We start from the raw sequence: 20,775 nt of genomic DNA on the forward strand, positions 1-20,775 counted from the left end.
GTATTGATACAGGTATCTGGTATGAGTCTTCAAAACATCTAACATCTGAGAGTTGGGGGAGGGCTATGAGTCAGCATCAGATGGCTGACACCAGATGTCTGGAGACCCCAGAAGGAAACTGTTACATAGTCTGTATATATAACTAATTTGAGGAGAGTGCCATTTTGTGTGAGAAATATGCTTAACTGTACATATGGCCCTGGAGTCAGAGGCCTGAGCCTTCGACAGCCTGCATGTATATGTCTGCCTATAGGCCTGTGTGCCCTACTCCCGTGCTGGTTGATTTGCATGTCTATGCCCTCCTTCGTTCACGTGTTTCAGCTGACAAAATCCTGCCTTGCGCTCTGGGTGGTGACATTTTCCCAGAATGAATCAATGGTGTCTTATCTGTCTACAGCCCTTCAAATTCTCTTCAACCTCCCAGCCTCCTGTTACCTGCCTCCTTTCCTGGCATGGAAACATGGACCTCACCGCTTACAAACTACCATAAGGTTCTCAAGACTGCAGGTCTTTAATGCACACCCATCAAGGATGTCCGACAGAGCTTTCAGTACACCCTACCTTTCTGAGTTACACACTTAGAAGAGAACTATGTAGATTCCCCCCAACATAGCCACAGACAGGAAGCCTAGACTGGCCATGACGCAGGCTGTTGGGGAAGCCCCATCAGATAAATGTGTGTGGAGCTAGCTGAAGGTGCCATAACTGAGGCTACTCTAAGAGGTGAGTCTTGTGACGCCAAAGTGGAGCATGACACATGTCACGTAGAGCAGGGTCAATAAACATTGTCTCAGCGAGAAGGTCTGTTTCCACCTTACTTTTCTATCCTAATTGACCAACCTAGACATTTTAGAAGTTGCCCCTGTCAAAGGATGAGCTCACCACAGTGACAGAGCTTCCCTCCACCTTGGCCAACCCCACCCCGCCCCCACCCGTGACTCACCGCACGGTGGCTCTTCGCATCCTTGGGCAGCTTCTACTTGCCTCTGCATCGATTAAACCTTGATCTCATTTATTATCTCAGGAAATGGTCTCAAGGTCACAGGGCTGGAAATTTAATTATGGTAGCAGTATATTAAGTGGCACATTTAAAGATGCTGAATGGTAGTAATTAATTTTTTGGATGGTGGTCTCGGAGGAACAGGTTTTCTGCACACTGGGTGTTTGGCATCCATCATAGCCATTGAGCTTGGCAGCTGTCTTTTAGCTCTAAACTGCCTCGTTATTCATCTTTTATGACTAGCTTTTAAAAACACTAGGCGCTGATACCCTCTTTTATTGTAATATATGTGTGCGGTGGGAACGGAGCCATACTTCACCTTTGCTATAAAACATGAACCAAAGGTGCCAGCCGCTACCTGAGCTGGCCTCTAAATTGAGACAACAATTACCCTTCACTGACATCTAGTGTCAGAGCATGAGATATAGCCAGAGTACAGAATCCATTGGCCTGAGAAACCTAGGCTTCTCCAATGACAAAGCCTCTCTTCAGCCCACGAGGCTCCAGCTTCGAGGAAGGAGGGGAGTGGAGGGATTAACTTGACACTAACTATTGACTTTGTCAGGTCTCTAGGTTATCTGGAGGGGGGAGGGGTACCCCTGTCTGCCAAAGCCTCACACAGCTTGTGATGTTTAATGAAGGGACAATCATTAAATGTGTTTGGTTCAAATATTAGGCTTCATGAGACTGGGTGCCATTTAATAGAGAGGTGGGAAAATATGAATTGAATTAAAGAGATTCATTAAAGAAATTGGCCTGGGGCCCAAGAAGGGTGGTTATCATTCTGGGCTGTCAGAAGTCGGACTCAACCAGGAAGACTCTGAATTTAGTTTTAGACTTTCATTTCTTATGATCTATCATGAGATAAGTCCAGGCACTGGCTGGCCTTGCTTTGTGGAGAAAAGAATGGGTAGAAAATCTTTATCTTAGATAATTTGTTCTCTTTGGATCCAACAGGGGAGGGAACAAGATGTGCTTACAGTGTTTCTTTTTCTTTTATATTTATTTATGTCTGGGGTAAGGATAACGAGTGCATACCTAGAATGATTAATACGCTGAGGTCAGAGGGTAACTTGAAAGAGTCAATTTTCTATTTCAGCCATGTGGGTCCCAGAGGGCAAGTCAGGTCATTAAGGCTCGACCACAGGTGTCTTTGCTTTCTGAGCCACGTCGCTGGTCTGTATGTACACATTCTAGTTTCTACCCACTTCACATAGGGTCTGCCCTATCCCATCTAAGGTTTCTCAGCCCAGGAGATTAGAATCCAAGCAAGATAGTTTTCTATGAGATGACAATAGCATCCTTGCTTGTATTTGTTAAATGTCAGACTCTTCCAACAACCGTGATGACCAAAAATGTCCCCAGATATCATCAGATGTCTTGGAAACTAAAATTGGCCCTGGTTGAAAAATCTTCTCTATTCTGACTTTAGGAGGTGAACCTCCCTAAAGTGGTTATATCCATGTGTGAGTATGTTTCTTAGAGTATGCACTGGTAGCCTAACAAATGGAGTTGCCCTCCTGGCTTTCCTAGTGGCCACTCAGTCCTGATTTTTTTACTATGCTTCTGTTTGATGCTTAGGGTGGTAGCTCTTGGCCTGCTTAGCCCTAACCCTTGGCTTTGGCCACACCTTCAGGTCTTTTTACAGTGTGTGATCTGTGATCTCCTGACCTGTGTTTGATAGCATTCATCCTGTAGCAGAACCTTCACACTGGGACTTAAGCTCATTTGCCAGTCCATCACTGTCTGTGCCTTCATTGGGATTCCATGAAACATTACAACCAAAATCACTGCGTCTCGTCTTGAGTTTGTGTTCTCAGAGGGCCTGTGAGTGCCAGATAAATAAGTCAATTCAGAGGATAAGAACCGTGTATTGGCTACTTTTCTGTTGCTGTGATAAAAGGCCACGACCAAAAGCAACTCATGGAAGGAGTAGCTTATTATGGCTTACAATCCAAAAGGAAGAGACCATAATAATGAGAGGCATAGCAGCAGATGGCCAGGCAAGAAACTGAGGGATCAAATCTCCATCCACACACAGAGATGGGGAGAGTAAACTTGAGGTGAAGTGAGGCAATGGATTCTCAAAGCATGTCTCTATGTACTTCCTCCAGCAAGATGGTGCCATCTCTCCAAATGGTGCTACCAACTGAAGATTCAACTATGTGAGCCTATGGGGCACTTTTCTAATTCAACCCACTTCAGACTATGAGGAAAACAAGCAGGCAACTACAGAGCAGACAGTCACGGTCAGTGATGGCCTCTCAGAGTGAGTGAAGAGAATGAAAGAACAGTCAGAGGAAGATGACCCTCACCTTAGGGTTCTTGCAATTACAATAGCCTGCATATAAGATTATGACAAACAGAGGGAAATGCCAGTCACAGTGCATTTCTCAAACTTACACACACACACACACACACACACACACACACACACATACAAATGTAGCTACCCAGACCCCAGGTATGCACCAAATATGTAGAACTTCCTGGAATCAATCCATAGAAGAGTCATCTGCACTCCCATGTATAATGTGGCCCTGATCCCAGTAGGTACACATGGAATGAACATGGGTAATTGAAGATAGAAGAAATGAGGAAGGAGAAATGACCCAGGAACACAGTTCAGACACACATGCACACACACACACACACAAACACACACACACACAAACACACACACACACACACACACACACACAAGAGATGTGCACTGTCATTTCTAGCAATGGAAATAGGAAAGGAGATTGGGATTTAGATCCATGGCAGAGTGCTTTACTAGTAAGAAAAAGGCCCTGTGTTCAGTTCCCAGTATTGAAAAAATAAATAAATAGATGATAGATAGATAGATAGATAGATAGATAGATAGATAGATAGATAGATAGATAGATAGATAGATGGATGGATGGATGGATGGATGGATAGATAGATAGATAGATAGATAGATAGATAGATAGATAGATAGAATAACATTTCCTTCTGTGGGATAAGGTAGGCTCAAAAGACATGCCAATCATGTGTAAAATCTAAAATAATTGACCTTATTCTAGTAGAGTAGACCAGCAGAGGCTGGGGTTAAGGTTGACAGCTTGGAGGGAGGGGTCCTGATGTTCTATATCACATAGACTTATATCTATTATCAACAGTAACACTATGTATTTAAAAATAGCTGGAAGAGAGACATGAATGTTCATTGCCTTTGTGACATGATGAATGTTTGAGGTTGTGAATGTGCATCTTGCCCTGATTCCATTAATATACAATGTACATATTGCATATACAATGCCCTGATTCTATTAGTACACAATGTATACTGTAAAAGCTATTCCTGGTTGTCAACTTGGCTCTATCTGGAATGATCTATAGTCCAGAATTGGAGGACTCACCTGTGATCCAGCTGTCAAGGCTGCAAGACACAAGTTTCTGACCCGGATCTTAGCATGAAGATCTTGAGGCATAGTGGCCATAAAAAGCTTAGGCCCAGGCAAGGGAGTACACACATTTAATCCCAGGAGACTGAGGCAAGAAGATCTCTGAGTTCAAGGTCTGCCTGTGACAAAACAAGTCCCAGATCCAGGCATGGTAGTACACACATTTAATCTGGGCCACACCTTCTGCTTGACACCTAAATAAGGACACTGGAAGAAGGAAGATCCCTTCTTCCCCTGCTTGCATTTACTTGCCAGCACATCCTTTGGAATCTACTTCTACAGAAGAGCAGCTGAAACAACTAGCCTCATGGGACTGAGCAACTACCAGATTCTTGGACTTCCCATCCACAGCTAACTGTTGTCAAGGAGTTGGACTACAAACTGTTAGTCATCATAATAGATTCCCTCAACATAGAGAGACATTCCATAAGTTCTGTGACTCTAGAAAACCCTGACTAATACATATATACACTAATCAAAATCTCACATTGCATGCCATAAATATGTTCAAGTCTTCCCACAGAAGAATTTACAAGTCTTCCTACAGAAGAAAAAACCCTATTGCATAAAATAAAAACAAAACGTGCTCAAAATGGAGAGATGGCTCAGTGATTAAGAGCACTGACTGCTCTTCTAGAGAACCAAAGTTCAATTCCCAGCACATGCATAACATCTCACAACGGTCTGTAACTCCAGCTCCAGAGGGTCCAACGCCCTTTTCTGGCCCAAGCAGGCACCAAGCACGAATGTGGTGTGTATACAGATATACATATGTGCAAACACCTAGATGTATAAAATAATTTTTAAAATGTCTTAAAATGACATGTGTATTTTCATTCCTCACATCTTTACACGCCACACTGTGCACATGTGTGCACATGCTCACATGTGTGGGCACACACACACCTGTCCCCACCCTTTCTCTCGCAGAGCACACTTCCAGAGACAGCTATTCTCCCTTCCAGCATCAACAAGTCATTGGCTTCCATGAGCTTCATTGAATTTCATTATATTTTGATTTTTCTGCAAAAGCCACTCCAGTCTCCACACCAGCAGCTTTCATACATTTCAATAAGATTCTAGTGTCTTACAAAGCTGAATGGGAAGCTGACTGCTGCAGATGGCTCAGTGGGTAAAGGCAGTTGCTACCCAGCAAGCCTGGCACCACCTCAAGGTCAACAGAAGAGAGTCAACACCACAAAGTTGTTCTCTGACCTCCACATGTATGCCATGGCACATGTGCCCCCACAACACACAGTATTTACACAGGCAATTGCGTGCACGTGCATACACACACACACACACACACACACACACACTGCCGCTGCCGCTGCCACCACCACCACCACCACCACCACCACCACCACTACCATCACCATCATCACCATCATCATCATCATCATCACCATCATCATCTTTTTTAAAAAATGAAACTCAAAGAGTTCCCCTGAAGACTAAGCGGAACCCACATCACCAAGTATCAGCCAGGCAAATCCCCCTGGCTGGTTCAGTGACACTGAAAAAGAAAGAAACACAAGGCAGAGTCTCTTTGCCCTGATCCTACCCCTCCCCTTTTGACATGTGGTCTCACATATCCCAAGATGACCCAAATGAGCCTTGGCTCCTCCTTCCTCAGCGTCCCTAGTGCTGGGATTACAGGTGTGCCACCAGAGTCACGTTCTGCCATGCTGAAGATCAAACCTAGGGTTTCATGCTAGGCAAATACTCTACCAACTGAGCTGCAGGCCCCACTGCTGCCTTCTTATTTGCTGAACAAACATTCCTGGCTAAGAGGACAGCAGAAAAACATTGGGCTCTGCCAAACCCTTGTTAATCAAGGAGCTTACAACAAATCACAGGATGAAGCCCATGACACATCAATTACACTAATAACTGAAGGAATCTACGGGAAGTGGTAATCAGCCACAGGCCCTGGGGGGTGGGGCACCTCCACAAACTGGTGAGTCCTGGACACTTGGTCATTTACTGGTCCAACTGTGGGCTGATGGCTCAGAAGTGAGCTGGTAACTGCAGGGGAAGAAATGCTTCATACCAACACTGGTCTGAACAGAGACTCAAGCTATATTCGGACTGGACATGCTGTTTGCTCTATGACAACTCTAGACAACTGTTCTTCACACAGCTTAACTATGGGAAAGAGCAATGACCACAAAGTGGGAAACTTTCCTCTACGTCTGCCATGAATGAATTAGACACTGGACCAACTAACCTCACCACTTAACACCTCAATTTCTTCATCTGCTACACAGATATTATTGCACATGACTTCCCACTCCATGGAATGACTGTCTTAGGAAATTAGATAGAAAATAGATAGATAGATAGATAGATAGATAGATAGATAGATAGATAGATAGATAGACAGACAGGCAGGCAGACAGATAGCATATAGGTAGAAACGTATGATAGATGTATCATTATGAGATATGTATAGAAAGATGGTAATACATACATAGATAATTGATAATAGATAGATGATATGAACATGATATATAAATGGATGATAGGTTGAGATAAATGCTAGAAGATGTTAGAGACAAGCATACATAGATGATTGATGATATATAGATAGGTAGATAATACATAGTTGGCAGATGATGATACATTGATGGTAGATAACAGATGGATAGATAGCTGATTAATGATAGATTAATTTATAGAAAGATGGATACACAGATGATACACAGAACATACATACATACATACACACAGATCATAGATAAATAAAGATATAGAGTAGACAAAAGGGTCAATAAATATATACATTTATGGATGATTATGTTTCCATACATATTAACCATCACCTATGGGCAGACTTTCAGTGAGTAATGTTTCATTCCTTTCCAGACAGCACAACGGAACATAGAAGATGGAAGTGAGAGACCCACATGAAAGCCTCCAGCCAAGCTGCTTGCTTTACATCCACCACCAAGGACCAAGTTCAGCCGAGGGTAACACAGTTAGTGAATCCAAACTTGGTCTCCAGGCTTCTAATTCTTTGCTGCTTCTAACTGGTAGGAGGTGGCTTACAACAGAAACTCATTTTGGTTGACAAAGGAGAAAGCAGGTCTATTAAAAAAAGAAATGACCCTTATAACCACAGATAATGGTGGGTCTTACCCTTCCCTCATCAAAGAAATGTCTCTGCAACAGATAGAGACCATTAAAACAAAAACAAACAAACAACAACAAAACCCACAACCGATCAAACAGTAGAGAGCAAGTGATGGTGCAGTGCCCAGTCCCCGCTGACACACCCACAATGCAACTGCACAGAAGGATCAAGGATCACAGCGGGAGAGAGAGCACAAGCAGCATAAGAGCCAAAGGAACAGGAAGTTTGCTGTGATGCTGTGTCTACTAGAAATGTCAGAGAAGCTACACCCCTAAAGACTCATACGTGTGGCTGACTAAACTAGACCTAAACAAAGACAATTTCAGCAGACACACTAACCCAGACGAGGAAAATCTCATGGGGCCTTGACCCTGGACAAATAAACTACAGGCAAACTAGGAGTGCTGAGAGTGGGAGAAATGGTCTCCCCCGGGGAAGAGAACCCCAGTTGGTTATCCAATGCCAGTGGTCAGCCCTGGAAATATACATGCAAGTATATGGACTGAACAAGTTGTAATTATGAGGAGGTATACACACACACACACACACACACGCGCGCGCGCGCGCACACACACACACAAACACACCCCAACAACCAAAAAAAAAAACTATCAATTTGAGGGACAGTAATAAGGATATGTGGGAGGGGTCACAGGGAGGAAAGGGACAGGAAATGTAAATATATCCTATTAAAAATAGAAATTATATACATATGTATGCACACATACATGTATATGGCCATGTCAACATATCCAGGAGGTTTATAACTGTAATACAAAAGGTTTTGGAGGATGGGGATATCGACAGCTGGCAAGTGAAGATTATTTACTGCAGAAGTATTTGTAAAAGGGGAAGGCTCCATTTACAATGGAGTGATGGTCCCGACAGAGTGACCAAACTCAGCGTCACTAACAGCAGGATACCTCAGTAATATGTCATGTGCGCAATTCCCTAATGGAATGTGCTCCTCCAAAACATGCTAACGTGAATTTCATCAGGCTTCCGCCCCTAAAGTTAGACGGGACTTACAGAGGAACAAGGAATGAAAATGCAGTCCAAGGCACCGAGGGGGAGTTCCAATAGGAAGAGTACATAGTGGTTTGCCTTCAAAGAGTCAACATAATGAATAAATGTTTAAAAGCTGGAAACGGGAGCTGAAGAGATGGCTCAGATGCTAAGAGCACAGGCGCTCTGCTGAGGACCTGGGTTTGCTTCCCAAAACCACATGGACACTCACAACTCTTTGTAATTCCAGTTCCAGGGGATCTTACGACCTCCTCTGGCCTCTACAGGCACTACACATACATGATGTACAGACATACGTACAGACACATAAACTTGTACACACACCAAAATTAAGTCTTTAAAAATAAAACCTCGACATGTTCTAGACTCAAAGAGACTGAACTGCACAGATTTCAGAATAAGCAGATTTCAGAAAATATATATATGTACATATATTATAAATATATATATATAATTTCTTGCCTCATAGGCATGAAGATCCAAGTTTTATAACAGCATTCAAAATAAACAAACACACAAACAAACAAACACAAACGTCCATGTAATGCTCTGTGCCTGTGATTCCAACACAAGGGAAACAGACAGGCTCCCTGGAGCCTGATGGACAGCAGCCTACTCTAGTGGATGAGATCCAGGCCAGCAGGAGACCCTGTCTGAAAGGGAGCGTGTTCTGAGGATGACTCACAAGGTTGACCTCTAAGTTCCACATACCGGCAAACGGAAGTACGCGTGCATGCACACAGAAACACACACACACTCAGAAAAGTCTTCTCTGACTGAAAGAATGCCATATGGACTGCACTTCCCAGGGTACCGGAATATGAATGGCTGTTTTAGGCTTGAATGCAGCATCACAGTTTGTGGAGATTATCCTTAGGAATGTCAGATGTCAACAGCTCGCAGACACACAACTTTCAAGAGGAAATAAATAAATAAATAAATAAATAAATAAATAAATAAATAAATAAAACAAGCAGCACACGCTTATAAATAAATAAGTAAGTAAGTAAGTAAGTAAGTAAATAGAACAAGCAGCACACGCACGCCGGGAAGAAAGAACAGTATGAGGCTGGCACATGTTGATGCTAGCTATGCATAGCTGACGTGTTCTTCACTGTAGTGGTTGGCCTGATGCCGCTTGTATTCTAAAACTAATATTGAACTCCCAAGACCTGGTTGTCCCAGAGAGGAAAGAATCTACACTTAGACCCAAATGTCACTGTGTGACCTTGTGCCCGAGTTATTTTTGATTGGTAACTCAAGATGCTGACAGCTAATAGCTGGGAAGACGAGACATAGGCAAGGTTTAGGGTTCCTGGGCTTGGGGATTGGAGGAGAACCACAAAGGGAGAAGGTGAAGGGAGAGAGAGAAGCCACCATGGGTTAGGTGAGTCATGAAAACATGGCCCTGAGGGCTGACCAATTGGGGTTAAGAGCAGCCCAAACTCAGGGTTATCGATAGGAAAGTAGATTCTAACAGCACAGAGGGTAGACATCTGCCAGCTCTTGTGCTGTTTAAGGCTTAGTGTAAATATAAATGGTGTGTGTGTGTGTGTGTGTGTGTGTGTGTGTGTGTGTGTGTGTGTGTTTTCCAGGAACTGAATGATCAAGGTCAGGATTAAATAATTTCTACAACACTTCACAGAGAAGAGACACCTGGTGGCTTACAAAATTGGTGACACGGCTGTTGTGAGGTCAGAAGTTCAAATGACACACAGCTGGCTAGAGCAGAGCTCATCATTGTTGCCACCCTGACCATCGGAGGCTCAGTGTCTTCTCAGTGCCCAGCATCACTTCTGCATCAGGACTTCATCCTTCAAACCTCACAAAGTCCCTCATTGCCTCTGCTCTACCTAACGCCCCCACCCACAACACCAAAAACTGAAGCCTGCAAGTAGTCATTTCAGAGGCTGGGGTGAGGTAACCTGAAGCTTCCTGACTCATATCTTATGAGTGAGGCTTAATTCTCAGGCCCAGACCCTTACTGCAAGGCAGGCTTGGAATTGGCATATTGATTCTTTATAAAAAAATAATAATAATAAAAAAGAGCTAAGTGGTACATGATTTAATCCCAGCACTCCAGAGGCAGAGGCAGGTGGATCTCTGAGTTCAAGGCCAGCCTGGTCTACGGAGCTAGTTTCAGGACAGTCAGGGCTACACAGAGAAACCCTGCCTTAAAAAGCAAACAAATAAAAACAACAGAACAAAAAAATGTTTTGTTTATGTGTGTGTGTGCATGCGTGTGTGTGTGTGTGTGTGTGTGTGCATGCATGCATGTGTGTGTGTGCGTGCGTGTATAGATCTATGCATTACAAGCACACATGCATATGGAAGCCAGAGGTAGACATCAGGTGTCTTGTTCATTCATTTGCCTCTCTATATATTATAATAACACATAATACATAATATAATTTATATAATATAATTAATATATGATGATATAATATAATAATATACACATTGACACAGGGATGATCCCTGACCCCTATGACCATTGATTGGCTAGACTGGCTAGCCAGCAGGATCTAAGGATCTGCCTGCCTGTTCCCCTCCCCAACTCTTTGAAGCTTTCCTTAATGAGGCTAGCGAAAGATAGCAAGGTAGTATTACACATGACAGGTGTCAGCTACTCAGTAAAATAGCAAAAGAAGCGAGGCCCACACTCCTTCCAATCTATATCTTGTGTAACTACATAATATTTCAAGATAAAATGAATGATTTGGTATATATATATATATATATGTATATATATGTGTGTGTGTGTGTGTGTGTGTGTGTGTGTGTGTGCGCGCACGCATGCGTGCTAGTTTATATTGTAAGTAGCAATTCTTTAATGTTGCTTTCTGAGGATAGAAGTTTATTTACAGAACAATGCTAGCATCTATTTATTTGGACATATTGGCTTGTTTGATTATAAGTTACTCTGTTAGTTGTTGTCTATGAAAATGTCTGGAGGCCTTCAGGCATTTGTGTCCATAAATTGAAATATATTATGATTATCATTGTTCATGATGGTTCACAAATACACTCTCTTTCGTCGGAATACATAATCAAGACATTGCAAGGGGAAATTTGTTAAAGTAATTCATGTTTTATCCGTTGAAAATCTAAGAGGGTCACAGCGCTTTCCTGGCGGTTGGTGAGAAATGCAAACCCAACTGATCGAATATTAATATCCATTAGCACATTTTATATTGATAAATTCAGGAAAGAAAATTCAGTATTCTCTCAGAGAGTGCTGGAAAGTGGCTTTGACCCCTTCATCTGTCATCATTATGGGGAAGAGCCTGAGCCCCCAACATATCATTAGTTTATGACAGAACACACAACAAAGAAGGTACATGCAGTGACAGCGTGGCTGCTGGCCCTCTGTCGTGTTCTGTGTCCTGTTAGGGACTCGTATCACCAAACGCTGAGCTGTTCAAGCTGCAGACCCAGGAGATGTCCCTGCTGTCTTCTCTACTGCATCCCTACCCAGCATCCAGGCCTCTCCAGCACTGTCAATATCTTAAAATCCATTTATTTCTCTCCATGTCCATGCTATCACCTGAACCTGAACTGTAAGCATTTCCCTTGCTTGGCAACAGCCTCCAACAGGCCTGTCTCAGCCCCACTTCTGTCTGTTGTTGAAGGATCAGCCTGTGTGATTCTCTGCCCTTGTCTCCCAGCCCCATTCCACATTTTTTTTAATGATTCCCAACCCCATCACAATATAATCCCTTAGCATGGCCTAAGTGTTGCTGTAAAATTATAAAAAGACTTTCTTTTACCCCTCACTAGATCCGACACCGTAGTGCCCCAAGATATCTGGTAGAGAGCTTCATCCCAGTGAGCAAAGCATTTCACCCACTCTGCTCCATCCCATGTCGCACTGCCGATGGCTTCTCTCTGACCCTGTCAGCAATCTCTCTGCCCATCTAGTTCCCAAGGCAGGTTGCCACCACGCCAGAAATATACATCCCAATTTCGTGGCGGCCCAGTGTCTCCAGCCACTACATACTCTCTTGAACTTAAATCACCACATGAAAGAACACACAACACAACAACCTCTGATCCAATTGATACGATATAATTGCCCACCTAGACATACAAAGCCCTGTACATCCATCCCTTAAGAATATTCATAACGACCTGTAAAGGTGCGGAGAGGAATCTTAACATCAGCCTCCATGGTCTCTCTGCTGCTTCTCCTGACTCCTCCAGTCTCCTCCTCTCTCTAAAACTTTTCTCCTGCCCATCCTTCCTTCTCGTCCAATGACAGGCCTTGTTCTGTCTTGTACCTGCCTTCACCTGTGTGACATCCTATACCTAAGCACCATTGTGGCCTCCTCTCCTCCCCATCGGCGTCCCAGCCTCACCCTGCAGCTTCCTCCCTTGCCCAGTTATAACTGCCATGTCTCAGATTCAGTATTTCTTTTGCTCTGAGCCCCACCCCTAATCCTGCACATGGGTTGACACTTCTGCTTGGCATCTGTGCCTTTCTCGGTCATTTTTGAAGCATGCCCTTCACAAAGTACAAAGTAGACTCCCTCCCCCCCTCCATATAGCTCTAAATAGGACCTGTTCATATAATGCTACCTGAATCTATGTTTTCAGGACTGACCTTCTGACATTGAGCAGCCAATTGATAAGCCCATGCAGGTTCCTTTCTTAATGTGTTTTAATTGTGTGTCTTTGTGTGGCTATCACACGAGAGCAGGTGCCCACAGAAGACAGAAGAAAATGCCCGGTTCCCTGGAGCTGGAGTTACAGGAAGTTGTGACCTGCCTGACATGGGTTCTGGATCCTCAAACTTGGTTCCTCTGTGAAATTCATCATCTTGACTGTTGATCCATCTCTCCAGGCCCTGGCACCATGAATTTGACACTGTCTTTGGACTAGGATTTAAAAACGAAGTCTCGAATGTGGGTTGAGCTCTCTTTTCCCTGGATGGGAGTCTGGACTTTTCAATACACCTAGAGACAGCTCTGGAGACATGAAAGGTGTGCCCCAGAGAGTAACAGAACCTAACCTGTAAATCTTACTAAGATCTCAACCCAAACTTAGAGTCCTGTGATTAAAAATCACACTGCCACCTCCTCTGAACTGCACTCAGCTTTCCTAAATGAGATTTTATGGGAACTGATTGTGATTAGATAAATGGGTGACTTCACTAATGTATAATCCAATTTTCAATTACATCGCAGGTACAATAATTTACATTTCTTGTTTGATAGTGTGATATTTATGTGGCGGGCTCTGCATGAGGCATAGTGGCTGTTTACATAATGACCCTGCTTCTCTCTCTGCAAAGATCTGGCTTTCAATTTTCCCTTTTGTGCTGGGAGGTATTGTCCTTCCAAGGTAAACACTGTATATCACAGGATGTGCAGGTGAGGAATGTCAATAAAGTAATAATCTAGATGGGTTTTAATAATTCTTATTTATGCCACTGGATTAGCTAATAGAATAGTTTGCCTTTCATAAAATGTTGGAATAAAAATGTCCCTAAAATTATAGTAAATCTGTGATCTGTTGGCTCTATGACAGAACACCATTGAATACCAAAAATGAACTTCTATCAAATATATTTAACCATTAATAATTTAATAGTCATTGTCTGGAGGTGGTCCTGAAGAACAGGGTTAGTGGTAAATATCTCTTTTCTGACCTTTGACATCAGGTCTACATGAAACAATGGAGACAACACAGAAGTTTTTATGCATTTAACCCCAAATGTCATTCCTCATTTCCTGACCAGAGACTTGTCAACCAAATCCTTCCTTATAGACAAAACATCTTAAAACAAGGCAGGAGTAGGGGGAGGTGAGGAGAAAGAAGACAGGTGGAGTGAGTCCAGTTCAGGGGTCATGGGCACACAGAGCAGTACACAGCATAGATGGTCTCCATCCCAGATGACCCCAACTACCCACAGGGAGGAGAGCAAGCCTATGTCTACAGGCTTTCACTACACTTCAGGCAAAGCAGCTCGCTTTTTATCCATTTAAAATGTGAGCTCACTAGAAAAGGAGAACGGAAGCTAGGTATTTGGGTACATGCCTCTCACCCTGTCACTCAAGAGGCTGGGGCAGAGGATCATGAATTCCTGGACAGCCTGGTGTGCACAGCAAGACTGTGACAAAGAGGGGAGTGGAGGAGAGAGAAAGAAAGAGAGGAGAATTGTATTTCTAAAACTTCCAGAAACTAATTGTGCACAAGTACTGTAGTTAGCGCTCTGAGCCTAATTTGCTCACTTAGAAAATGAGGAGTCTGTAGTTGAGGGACCTAGCAATCTCTATTCTATTAACTCCAGGCCAAAACACAAGGGTAAGCGAAGTTATCATTTCATCTCACAATCTAATATGCCCGTATCTCGGTTAATAGAACAGTGCAAGAGAACATCAGGCACAAAACTTGCAACATATCAACTGCGCTGACCTCACACACAATGTGCTGACTTTCAATCTCTGGGAAGTATCCACTCGGCCCTGCCTGTTGTCAGAGGGTGGGCTTTGATCTCACACATTTCTCAAGCATAATCTGCATACAAATCACACAAATGAGATGCAGTTGGAAATAAACCTACACTTTCTCTATAATTAAGGGATCATGAGCCTATGACATGATTGAACAGGTCAAGTGCACCTGCTGGCAAGGCTGACAACCTGAGTTTGATCACTGGGACCCACAGGGTGGAAGGACAGAAATGACTTCAGCAAATTGTCCTCTGACCACACTTACTCATGGTATGTGTGCTTGAGCGCATGAGACACACACTCGCGCATACACACACACGCACATGCACACACGCATGCACATGCACCCACACGCATGCCCACACGGCAAGGGGGAGAATCCAACTTTAGATCAGTGTATCTCTCATCCTTGATGAGACAAACTTCAGTTGATATGAGACCCACAACTGGTCAATGTGCAGAGAATACGAGATCGCAGAGTACTCAGTCCCAAGTGACACCCCTTTACCCCAAAACTCAGTGATCTTCTAAGAGGGGGCAGCTACACTTAGGAACTCTTAGCGATTGTCGCAACATGCGCAAGGCCCATACAAGATTCAGCCTGACAAAATCTCAGCCACCACTCTCTGGAGAGCTGTTGGCGTTTGATAGTTGCTGGGAAAAGGAGAGGCAGTCTTTTTTGCCAGTGGCCCCTGATAGGTCAACCATACCTTATAGCCAGCCTCACTCCCAAAAGTAGCTGAGGAACACAAATTGGAGTTGGGTTTTTTTTTTTTTAAGGAAGGAAGGGAGGAAGGGAAGGAGGGAAGAAGGGAGGGAGGGAGGGAGGAAGACTTGAAGTTGCATAGGTAGGGAGGTGAGAGTAGAGAGGGTGGGTCTGGGAGAAGTTGGGCGGGTAAATATGATGAAAATAGATTGAATGAAATTCTCAGAGAACTAATGGAAATGTTATGAAATAAATATTTACAACTCTGAATGATGTCCTTTCAGTCAGAACGTATTCCAGCAGTGAGCAATCCATCCAATTTCTCTTCTTTGAAGCAAATAAATAAAATCTCAGCAACCAAATGCATTGCAGTGAGGGACTGGAGACCTCAGTGGTTAAAGATACCGGCTGCTTTTGCAGAGGACCCAGGTTAAACTCCCAGCACCCATATGGTGGCTCACATCTGTAACTCTGGTTCCAGAGGAGCCAACGCCTTCTTCTGACTTCCATGGGCACATGGTACACATCCATACATGCCAGGCTTTCATACACATAAATAGATCTTTAAAAAATTACGTTATGGTAACCATGTAGTCCAAACCAAGTAAAAGCAGATATTGTGTTGCCCTTAAAATGATGAGGGACTAGGTAGATGTTTGGATAGAAAGTCTTCAAAATCCGTGAAATGAAAAGTCAAGTATTAGCCATTGGTACAACTCATTTCATTTTTTAAAAACTAGAATCTCATGTATAAAGTAACATACATACGGGGGGGGGGGAATCTTTCAAGAACATTCCTAACCTCCAGATAGCAGGGCTGTTGTTTTTATGCATATACATATAAATTATGTATTAACTTCTTCTATCTGTCCTTCTAACGTTCAGAAAGTTCTAGTAAGATTTTATATAATAATGAAATGGGGGAAGCAACTTCAGAGGAACCATGTGACAAGGCAGACACATGGTGCCTGAGTGCAGGTAAACCAGCCAGACGGCAGAATGTAGGTTAAAATACTGGGTGGTTTGGTTATTGTCTGGTCAGAGTAGAGCCTAGCTATATGGCCAAGGTATTTGTAAATAGATTTTGAGTCTGAGTCTTATTTCTGGAAGCATGGGGCTTGGAGGAAGAACTGGGGCTTAACTACAAGAGGGATCAGAATTTTTAGGTAGGTCAACCTCAACTGCATAGGAAGTTGGAGGTCAGCCAAAGATACATGAGACCCTGCCTAAGGAAAGAAAAAAAGAAAGAAAGAAGGAGGGAGGGAGGGAAGGAGGGAGGGAGGGAGGGGGAGAGAGAGAGAGAGAGAGAGAGAGAGAGAGAGAGAGAGAGAGAGAGAGAGAGACTGTTCTAAGTACTTCACACACACATGAGCTCACCACTCTGAGCCTCGCAACTTTTCAAATTATTAGTATGTACTCTCCATTATACAGATGAGGAAACTGAGGCCCAGAGAGGTTAAGTCACAATGGGACAGAAGATCCCAGAAGAAGCAGGAGTCTACACTTCCCATTGTTACCGATGGTGAGCGACTCCTGTCATCGCAGGGGTTGATGCAGCACCAACACAGCAGAGCCTCAGGCCTCAGGAACGGCATCTGAAGACACATGGTTTTGCCTTTACATGTAGTGTTTGTCAACAAGTTTATTTTAATTCCGTGAGCTACCCTGTGGAAGAAACCCTTCCACCTATTATGGAATACTTTGGCATGCGTCTGTAAAATTGATTGAGACAGTTTGCCAAAGCAGCCCGTCTTAATTAATGACTTACTATAACCTCCAGCTTTATTAGGCGTATATTTCTAGTATATTGGCACATATATTAATGACTGGCCTGTGAATAAACTGACAGTTTTAAAATGATATAAGATAACTTGTTTCCTATAAGGAATTCACTTTTGCCTTGGATGTAGAGTAAGATACTGTTAGTTCAGTAAATTACGACCCTGGTTTTGTTTTGATTCCCCAGCAAGGAAAGACCGTATTTCCTTCCATGATGAAACTGTGCTTCACATGAGTCTCTTTGGTTAATCTCATGCTCCAACAAGCAAGACTGTGGGCTTCGTGGGCAAAAAGTTTCCAAGTAGGGGCTGACAAGATGGCTCAGTGGGTAAAAGGGTCTGCAGGTAAACCTGATGACCTGAGTTCAGCCTCAGGTACCCACATGGTAGAAAGAAAGAACCAATTCATGAGGGCTGTCCTCTGACCTCTGCATGTGTGCCGTGTCACCTGTGTACCCATGTATGTTCACACCAAATAAAACGTAATGAATTTTTAATGTTTTTCCAGTAGAACAGATTTTTAATAAAGGGTAGGTTTCCTAGGTTGGTAAAATCCAATACTGGTTTAACCATCCACAGCATTTTCTAATATCTTAAGTTGTTCTAGATGTATGTATATTCATGTATATTTGCACACGTAGGTCAGAGACAATTTATTTTGGATTCTCATTAATTTTTTAACAAAATGGGACATCATGGAAGATATGGGGCATTCTAGACTAAGATGGGCTATCAATATAATAGACAGGATGAGCTTTAGAACAGCAAGCTTGTCTACTGCCCTGGTTTAGTTTGACTTATGTTGTGTTGAAACACTGATGATATCATGAACTTGAGGAGGAAAGGATTTACTTGGCTTACAGGTCACAGCTCATTGTGAAGGGGAGTCAGGGCAGGAACTCAAGGCAGAAACTGAAGCAGAGACCACAGAGGAGTGCTGCTTTCTGGTTTGTTACCCATGGCTAGCTCAACCTGCTTTCTTATACACTGTAGGGTCCTACACTGTACCTGTCCATGGGTAGCACCACCCACAGTAGGCTTGGGCCCTCACATATCAATCGTCAATCAAGAAAATACCTGCATTGACATGCCTACAGAGCATTTCCTCCTCCTGACAGAGGTTTCCTCCTCCTAGATGAAGCTGGCTTGAGTCAAGTTAACAAAAATTTAACTGGCATGTGTCCCCATTGGAAAGATGTCACGTCATCACCTGTGTATCTCCCAGGGAAGGTATAGTTGATATGGAGACAGACAGAAAAAGGATCAACTTAGGGGTTGGAGAGGTGGCTCAATGGCCAAGATCTGGGACTCCCCTTCCACAGGAGCATGGTTCAGTTCCTCAGGGGACACATGCTCTCACGTGCACACAGACACATGCAATTAAGAATAATAAAATAAATCATTTTAAGTACTGACTCACTGTTGATTTCCCTCATTTTCCTTCCTCTCGACTTCCTTTTCTCTAAAGTAAACTTCAAAATCAGCGTGATGACTCCGTGTAATAGTGAGGCTGTCATGAGGAATGAAGGAGCTCCGTCGGAATTGAACCCACACAGACTGGCCAGGTACAGTTCGCCAAATCTATTAAGTGGCATTTAGGAGTTTTCCCCAGCAGTGGAAAATAATTACAGCATGATTTCCCCCGCAGAGCTGACAGAGGTGGCCGTCTTGGTGCCGTCAGTGGTGAATGGATAGCCATCTCCTGTGCACTAAACTAGGGGTTACTTTTCCACCTAGAAACACTTACGTTAGGTTCTCACTGCCTGCATCAGGAGCTTCGGATTAGAGTTTTTCGTTATGTGATTTCAAGTTCCTATATTTAAAAAAAAAAAGTGATTGTGCTGTGGGTTATTTTTAAGTTTATTGTTTTTATGACTTTAAGTCAATGTTTCTCAACCTGTGGTTATAACTCCGTAGGTTCCTTTCACAGAGATAGCCTAGGACCATTGGAAAACACAGACACTTACATTACCATTCATAACAGTAGCAGAATTACAGTTATGAGTTAACAACAAATAGTTTTATGGTTGGGGGTCACCACAGCATGAGGAACTGTATTATTAAAGGGTCGAAGCATTAGGAAGGTTGAGATCCACTGCTTTAAGTTATGTGCCTGTGTGTAGGTGTGTGTGTGTGTGTGTGTGTGTGTGTGTGTGTGTGTGTGTGTGTGTGTGTGTGTTCAGGTGCCCACAGAGCCCAGAGGTATCATATGCCCTAAAGCTAGAGTTACAGGCAGTTGCGAGGTGTCTGACATGGGTGCTGGGAATGGAATTCAAGTCCTCTTTAAGAGTGGCAAGCACTTTTAACCATCAAACTGGGGGGTCTGGCACCCTTGTCTGGATTGCATGGGTACCTGCACTCACACGCTCACATACTCACAAATATATGTAACTAAAAAATAGCAACAATAGTTCTTAAATGTATTTCTCAGTGTTCCAGAGGTGGAGACTTTCAAGGTCAAGAAACTGGTGCCCTTGGCACCTTGGATACAATATTCCAAATGACTCGGAGGGAGGGAGCACTTTCACTTTCTTTCATTTTAACCACATTTTTGTCTGTTCAGGTGTATTACTCCTGAAATATGGGGAGACAAGAAGAAAATTTTATGTTAAAAAGAATACAGTCTCCTGAATGTAAATATCATACTTGAAAGTCTATTATTCAACAACTGAAAAGCTTACTTGCTATGACAGCTTATGACAGAGCATGTCACAGCTGATGCCACTGGCTAGATCTGTCCATTAAAATTACATAAATATCATGGGCAGGGGAAATGGCTCAGCAGGTAAAGGTACCTGCCATCAAACCTGGTGACCTGAGTTTAAGCCCAAGGAGTTTTAAGCACAATGGAAGGAGACAACTGACTTCCAAAAGTGGTTCTCTGACTTCATTTACACACACACACACACACACACACACACGCACACACACACACACACACACGCACACACACACACACGCGCGCGCGCGCGCGCGCGCGCTCACACGTGCAAAAATAAATCTAATTTAAATCTTAAGTAAATAAATAACAATACCCAAAATAGTTCTTTAGTGTATTGAGAATTTCCTCTGCTTGGTTACTAATTCCATGGGTTCTATGAATGATAAATGACTCTGAGGAAAATCTGAATTTAAAAAAAAAAAAAGTATTTGACGATGGGAAGGTTGCTGTGCTCTCTGCCTGTGCTGTTTCCTTGTTTCCATTCCAAATGTACCTGAGCCTTCAAACCTGAATCTCTCAAC

At 43.2% G+C, this 20,775-nt stretch overlaps 1 long non-coding RNA gene across 3 annotated transcripts in view; it reads left to right on the plus strand.

The window, feature by feature from the left end:
* The window catches only part of LOC120094198 (uncharacterized), a 30,669-nt gene extending 16,124 nt beyond the window's left edge, over positions 1-14,545 (plus strand). For all 3 annotated transcript variants that reach the window (XR_005488283.2, XR_005488284.2, XR_005488285.2), the window contains 2 exons: positions 7,300-7,403; positions 13,293-14,545. This is a non-coding gene — a long non-coding RNA (uncharacterized LOC120094198). The remainder of the gene's footprint in view (positions 1-7,299; positions 7,404-13,292) is intronic.
* Positions 14,546-20,775: the final 6,230 nt, after the last annotated feature.

This window comes from Rattus norvegicus, chromosome 8, assembly GCF_036323735.1.
Source record: "Rattus norvegicus strain BN/NHsdMcwi chromosome 8, GRCr8, whole genome shotgun sequence".
Lineage (NCBI taxonomy): Eukaryota > Metazoa > Chordata > Mammalia > Rodentia > Muridae > Rattus > Rattus norvegicus.